Below are 8,279 nucleotides of genomic sequence, written 5' to 3' on the forward strand. Positions count from 1 at the left end.
GACTTAAGAGATGAATAGAATGAGTTACGACTCAGCAAGTACGCCAGTTCTGATTTATAGGGACTTGTTGGTTAGATAGAACATAGTGATGTTTGGCTCCCCTCCTTTTTGATAGATTTTTTTTCTCTTAGTGATTCACAAAAAAATTTAAATTTCAGGAGTATGATTTCACACCCATATCTTTGTGTATATGATTCACCACACCAAAAATTCTTTTGCTGTACTCCTTCACTCTAGTAACCACCAAAATTTAAGAGACACAAGACTTATTGTTATATATATTTTTTCCTGTAAGTTCATTCACTTCAGTTCTCTATATTCCACATACAAGTGAAACAATTTGGTAGTGGCCTTTCAACCTTTTACTTATTTTACTCAGCATAATCACCACCAGTTGTATGCACTTTGTCCCAAATGATAGAATATCATTAAAAAAAATTTTTGCCTTCAGAATTATCACTGGGGCTCCGTGCATGCACTACAAATCCACTGCTCTTGGCAGCCATTTCCCCCCCATTTTTATTGAATAGGATGGAGAGAAGTTTAGAGAGGAGGGGGAGGTAGGTAGGGAGAAAGACAGACACCTGCAGACCTGCTTCACCACTTGTGAAGCAACCTCCAACTTGCAGGTGGGGAACCAGGGCCTCAAACCTGGATCTTTTCACTGATCCTTGTGCTTTGTGCTATGTGTGCTTACTGCCTGGCCCCCCTCATTTTTTTAAACTGGATAGTATTCCACTGAGTATATATTCCACAATTTCTGTGTATCGTTTGTCTTTCAGTGGGTATTTAGGCTGACTCCATACTTTGGTTATTGTTAATAGTGCAGCTATGAACATAAGAGTGTGATGTATATGTTCTTTTGAATTAGTGTTGTCATGTCCTTTGGATATATGTCTAGGAGTGGGAGAGCTTCGTTAAGTATTGTCACTTTTATTTGTTTAAGGACTCTCCAGATGGTTTTTCTATTTGTAATACATTTTTTTCTTTTTTTGAATGTATTTTTATTTATTTGGTAGGACAGATATAAGTTGAAGCTATAAACTGAGGGGGGAAGGGAGATAGGGGAGGAGAGAGAGAGTGCCACCCGTAGCACTGCTTCGCTACTAGTGAAGCTTCCTCCCTGCAGGTGGGGGTTGATGGCCTGAACCCAGGTCCTTGCACATGGTGACATACGTGCTTAACTGAGTGAGCTGCAATCTAGCCCCACAAACTGCTTTTCATAAAGGCTGACCTGACTTGCATTCCCATCAACAGGATACTGGAGTTCTTTTTATCTCTGCATCCTTGACAACACTTGTCCTTTCCTGTCTTTTTAAGTGAATCAGTCTCACAGGTGTGAGTTGGTATTCACTATGGTTTTAGTTCATGTTTCTCAAATGATAAGAGATCTAGAACTTTTTTTTCATCTGTCTGTGGGACACCTGTATGTCTTCTTTAGAGGGAGCTGTCTCTTCAGATAATTTAGATGTTTTAGAATGCAGTTTTTTTTTTTTAAAAAAATAGATGATTTGAGATGCAAAAAGGATAACAGATCAGAAGATTATTGAAACTGAAAGAATGGTTTAGTACTCAGTCTTTAAGAGGAGGGGCATTCCATGTCATGTGGGGGTCACACAGAGAAGTAAAGGGAGTCATCCGGGAGACACAGGAAGAAGGGGGATCACTTGACACACCCCCTTATGGGGGGGTTCAACCTGCTAATCCCCATCTGAAAGGAGAAGCTTCACAGGCAGTGCAATAGTGCTGTAGGTATCTCTCCTATTTCTCTCTCTCTCTCTCTCTCTCTCTCTCTCTCTCTCTCTCTGCCTTTTACACTCTATAAAAATAACCTCTCAGAATGATGGAGTTCCAGCAATAAGCCTGGTGACAAGACAAGTCTTAACAAAACAATAGTCTAGTCCCATCTTGGCTCTAGAGCAGTTTTAAGCCTGCTAGACTTGGGTGATAGAGGAAATTAATGCATGAGAGGTGGATGTCACAGTTGTGTGGTCAGAAGACACACTGCATCAAGCCAAGTACCAACTTTACATGTCTAAGTTTAGAATTTAGGACAGTCTTAATTATGAATGCTGGACCTAGGCTGTCCTTGGTCTTTGTCCTTCATCCGGATCCCTGGGACGTATCAGAATCATTTTCACTCTAGCTCTAAGTTACAAAATGCTACTCCTGCCGTGGGAGGAAATGCACTCTCCTACATTGCTGGTGGGAATGTAAATTGGTACAATCTCTGTGGAAAACAGTCTGGAGACTCATCAGAATGCTTGAAATAGACCTACTATATGACCCAGCAATTCTCATGGGGATATACCCAAGGGAAACAAAGACACCTGTCCGAAAAGACCTATGCACACCTGTATTCATAGCAGCACAATTTGTAATAGCCCAAACTTGGAAGCAATCCAGATCCCCAAATGATAGATGAGTGACCAAGAAAGTGGTATCTATACACAGTAGAATACTATGCAGCTATTAAAACTGATGGGTTTATCTCCTTTGCAATTTCTTGGTTAGTACTTGAAGGTATCATGTTGAGTGAGATAAGCCAGAAAGAGAAAGATCAGAACCAAATGATTTCACTTAGAGGTGGAACTTAAGAAAAAAGGACAGCAAGGGAAAACATAAGGCAAAATTTGGACTGTGCGCCAAAGCGAAGGGCTCTGGGGAAGGAGGTAAAGGGATGGGATGGAGGGGCTCAGGGTTCTGGTGTATGATGGAGGAGGAGGATCTAGACATCTCTCATGGGGAGATGAGAAGGTGTGGCTATGTGTCACCAACCATAATGTGCAAGCCATTACAAAGACAAAAGACTGGGAGTCAGGTGGTAGCACAGCAGGTTAAGAGCACGTGGTGCAAAGCACAAGGACCAGCTTAATAAGGATCCGGGTTCGAGCCCCCGGCTCCCCACCCACAGGGAGGTCACTTCATAAGTGGTGAAGCAGGTCCGCAGGTGTCTATCTTTTTCTCCCCCTCTCTGTCTTCCCCTCCTCTCTCCATTTCTTTCTGTCCTATCCAACAATGATGACATCAACAACAACAATAATAACTACAACAATAAAAAAACAATAAGGCAACAAAAGGGAATAAATAAATGAATATTTAAAAAAACCTTTAAAAAACAAGGGCTACAAAAGGGAAAATAAATACATAAATATAAAAAGAGGGCAAAAGACACTTTATGAAGTCTTTCTAGAATTGCATGCAAAGCAAGTAAATTGGTAAGTAGAAGGAAATAACTCGACTTTCCAAAAAGTAAATATTTAGAAATAAAAAGCATTCTCCCTTTAAAATAAAAAAGAAATACTTCTCCTTGCTTGGACTGAGATTTGTATAGGGAATCTCCAGCCGTTCAGAAGACAGACAGAGGTCTTCTGAAAAGCTACTTCTAATGACTGAACTTTTCTCTCCCCACTCCCCACCCCTTTTCTGGGATGAAGGATATTAGCATGTTTCCTAGGCATACTTCTTGTTGAGAAGAGAGTGTTGTCAGCAGGAACAGCTAAACACTGTGGACATCTTACACCCTATGTCTAGGCAGCCCAGGCTGAATGCTTCTCTGTACAAGTTCATAGATAACCATGTGGGTTTTACCCTGCAGGGACTGCTCTAGGTTAACAATGTTTTACTGATCTAATTACAAGGAATTCTCATCAGTGAAGAATTGGGACAATAGGTACTGTTTCCAGTAGCTACAGATATCATCATCACTCTTCCTGACCAAAGAATCAGATTGTTCTGCAAAACAGAGAACTGGGCTTTATGGAAAGGGAACACACATTCATTTTGAGAAAATGGAAAGTTAGAGCAGTTAATAATACCCCCAACTTTGTTTTTCATCCATGGGAATGGCGTAAACAGGTGTTTCTAGTTTCTGGGGGAGGGGAGGCAATAGGCCCAAACAAACCATAATTCCATGATCAGATCTAGATCACCCCTTTAAGGGGAGTAGAAATTGATCTCATGAATTTGCACATGAATTTGTTCTTGACTTATAGAGGTCATTAGTCCTGGTGTTTAATGTGATAAGACTCCTTAAGGACTTAGAAAGGATGACTTCTTGTTTTGCAGGAAAAGAAATATTTGGAACCTCTGATCAAGCCTTCAGAGCAAATCTCTTATAACTCACAAACTTGTGCTGAAATCCATGTTCTGCTCTGGCTATAGAAAACTGGCAACTTTCTCTGACAGTCTAATTCCTCCATTAGCATCAATTTAACTTAAAATGGTTTTTTAAAAATCATTTAATTGAGGAGTTAGTAGTTTATATTACAGTTGTTGACATATAGGTAAAATTAAAAAATAAATTATCTTGTTTATTATAAAAAATCAGACATTACAACAAAAAGAAAGAGCTAAAAGACAATTATATTTCTACTATGCTGGAAATGTACTCTTAGAAGCTGGTGACTATTTTTTCTTTTTTCTTTTTGTGTCCTTTGTTCTCACTCTCTATTTTTTGTCTGTTCATCCATCTATCCACCATCAATTTATTCATCTATTTACCCATTCACATGTTCAATAGAATCAAAGTATGCTTACAAGACTATATTTTGTTCAACAATTCCTCCCTCCTTTCCTTCCTTCCTTCCTTCCTTCCTTCCTTCCTTCCTCCCTCCCTCCCTCCCTCTCTTCCTTCCTTTCTTCCTTCCTTCCTTCCTTCCTCCCTCCCTCCCTCCCTCCCTTCTTCCCTCCCTTCCTTCCTCCCTCCCTCCCTCCCTCCCTCCCTTCCTTCCTTCCTTCCTTCCTTCCTCCCTCCCTCCCTCCCTCCCTTCTTCCCTCCCTTCCTTCCTCCCTCCCTCCCTCCCTCCCTTCCTTCCTTCCTTCCTTCCTTCCTTCCTTCCTTCCTCCTTTTTTATTCATAAAAAGGAAACACTGACAAGACCATAGGATAAGAGAGTACAAATCCACACCATTCCTACCACCAAAACTCCATATCCCATCCCCTCCCTTGATAGCTTTCCTATTCTTTAACCCTCTGGAAATATGGACCCAAGGTCATTGTGGGATGCAGAAGGTGGAAAGTTGTCTTCAGTAATTGCTTCCCTGCTGAACATGGGTGTTGACAGGTTGACCCATACTCCCAGCCTGCCTCTCTCTTTTCCTAGTGGGGCAGGGTTCTGGGGAGTTGAAGCTCCAGGACATATTGGAGGGATTGTCTGTTCAGGGAAGTCTGGTTGGCATCATGCTAGCATCTGGAACGTGGTGGCTGAAAAGAGAGTGAACGTATAAAGCTAAACAAGTTGTTGACTAATCATGAACCTAGAGGCTGGAGTAGTGCAGATGAAGAGTTGGGGGGTCCCCCATTTTGTAGATAGCTAGTAGGCATATTTTAGTTATATTCCAAAGGGCCTGTGGCTATACAATTTTTTCCCTGAGCCAGAAATCTGATATGCAGGTGGATCCAAGTTATTATCTGGGAAAATGATGTCATGGGTGGAGAAAGGACCAGAAAGCTGGATCAGGGAAGAGAGTAGCTTCCAAATATGGGAAAGGTGTACAAATATTGTTGACTGTAACCCCCTTTTATTCCTTCCTCTCTCTCTCTCTCTCTCTCTCTCTCTTTCTTTCTTTCTCTCTCCCTTTCTTTCTCTCTTTCTTTCTTTCTTTCTTTCTTTCTTTCTTCCCTTCCTCCTTCTCTCCCTCCCTCCTTTTCCTTCCCTTCTCCCTCCTTTCTTTCCCCTTCTCCCTTCCTTCCTTTCTTCCTTCCTTCCTTCCTTCCTTCTTTCCTTTCTTCTTTCCTTCCTTCCTCCCTCCCTCCCTCCCTCCCTTCTTTCCTTCCTTCCTTCCTTCCTTCCTTCCTTCCTTCCTTCCTTCCTTCCTTTCTTTCTTTTATAGGATGGAGAGAAATTGAGAAGGGAGGGAAAGAGAGGCACCTGCAGCACTGCCTCACTGCTCCTGACACTTACCCTGCAGTAGGATTTAAGCCTGAATCTTTGAACATGTGTGTGCTCAACCAGGTGTACCTAAGTAATTAATTATGTTCATTTAAAAATATTTATTTAATGAGAGTGATGAGATAAAGATCAATAGGTAAATAGACTGATCAGAGTACTGCTCCAGCATATATAGTGCCAGGAATCAAACCCTGGTTCTTGTACATATAAGTTGAACACTCTACATCCCTCAATGCTATTAACTAATTAAATTTGTTTATTTATTGATGGGATTAATGGTTTATAGTAAATAGAATTGTTAATACATGGGTAGAATTTCTCAGTTTTTTGCAAAACACTGTCACTCCCAGCCTAGGCTCTCCTCTACTGTCAAACTACTTTAGATTTATTTTATTTTATTAATAACTTAATATTGACTTACAAAATTATAAGATAACAGGGATAGAATCCCACACTGTTCCCACAACCAGAGATCTGTATTCTTATTTCCTCCATTGGAAGCTACAGTAGTTCTTCCAAGTTGCAGACATGGGTTGACTGTTATTTCTCTAACTATCTGTCTATATTTATATATATTTGCCCAGTTTTCCTCTGATCCTGACTCTCTCTTTCTAAGTCACACCTATACCTATTACTACTTCTAAACACCCTTCCTTTTTACCTCTTATCTCTCTGGGTCCTGATGGAGTTGGAGTTCAGAGCTCTCTGGTCATCTTCCGCTATCATTTCTCTTTCACTGGGAGTATAGACCAAAGTTCTTTTTGGCGAAGGTAGAAGGTCTGGCTTCGGTAATTGCTTCTCTTCTGGACATGGGTATTGGCGAGTCTATCCACACCCCTAGCCCATTTATATCTTTCCCTAGTGGAGTAGAGCTCTGGAGAGGTGAGGTTCTGGGAACTATTGGTGAGGTCGTCTGCCCGGGGAAGTCAGGATTGACATAGCATCTGCAACATGAGGCTGAAAGGCAGTAAGAAATAAAGCAGGACAAAAGTATTAATGGTTAGGAACAAAAAAGTAGGAATCGAGCAGTTGAGAATAGGGATCTTAGGGTGGAAAGAAGCTAAGAAGTCTATTTTTGTTATGTTCCTAGGGGTCCGTGACTTTCATAGTTTTTGACTGAGTTTGATAGCTATCATGGAGGTGGACTAAAAGTTTTATTTGGGAAGATGTTGTCAGAGTTGAGAATAATGCTAGAAAGTTGGATTAGGGCAGTGATTAGCTCCCAAACTTGAAGAAAATTTATACATAAAATTAACTGTTTACCCCATCAATCTTACCCAGGGCCCATATATATATATATATATATATATTCATATTTAGCACAAGAGCCTGTGTAACCTCTGAGTCCTTGTCAGTCTGAGTTTGCAGTCCATGGTCACAGCTGGGAACATCAGGACCAGTCTTTCTTGAGTGTCAGGGGAGGATGAACCAGCCTCCCTTTGGAGAGTGGGGCAGTCCTTACCATTTTATAGGGAGGACAGGTTCCTGGAGTGGCCCAGGAGAGGGTTTAACCTTTATGCTATTTTAGTAATGTAAAATTTTTATTGTTGATATCTTGGAATTTGTTTTTATCTGTAAAGGAAAAGACAGACTTATTTCAGTCTCAAAATCATTGTATATATTATTTATTTTTAATTTTTTGTTATCATTATTTATTGACGAGAGACAGCCAGAAATTTAGAGGGGAGGAGGAGATAGAGAGGGAGAGAAACAGAGAGACAACTGCAGCACTGCTTTCCCACTTGCAAAGCTTTCCCCCTGCAGGTGAAGACTGGGGGCTTGGACCCAGGTCCTTGCGCATTATAACATTTGTGCTCATCTAGGTGTGCCACCACCCGGCCCCATGTTTTGTATTTTTTTCATAATGGATATTAGGTATTTTTGCAGCTGTGCCATTCTTGGACATTTAATAACAGGGAAACATAAATATCCATATAACTTGGGGACTGAATATATCAGTTTCCTTGCACTAAATGTTACTTATGAGGACATGTTAACTAAGCCTCTTCTTGATATTTAGAGACTATGGTTAATTAATCCTCCCAGATTCTGGTGATGTAAGGCTCATTTTCTATAGTGTGAGGAATGGAAAAAAAATTCAAATATGGGAGTCGGGTGGTAGTGCAGCGTGTTAAGCGCAGGTGGCGAAAAGTGCAAGGACCAGCATAAGGATCCCGGTTCGAGCTCCCGGCTCCCCACCTTCAGGGGAGTCGCTTCACAAGAAGTGAAGCAGGTCTGCAGGTGTCTGTCTTCCCCCTCTTTGTTTTTTCCTCCTCTCTACATTTTTCTCTGTCCTATCAACAATTACATCAATTACAACAATAATAACTACAACAATAAAACAAGGGCAACAAAAGAGAATAAATATTAAAAAAATTTTAAAAG

Source organism: Erinaceus europaeus, chromosome 16 (assembly GCF_950295315.1).
Source record: "Erinaceus europaeus chromosome 16, mEriEur2.1, whole genome shotgun sequence".
NCBI lineage: Eukaryota > Metazoa > Chordata > Mammalia > Eulipotyphla > Erinaceidae > Erinaceus > Erinaceus europaeus.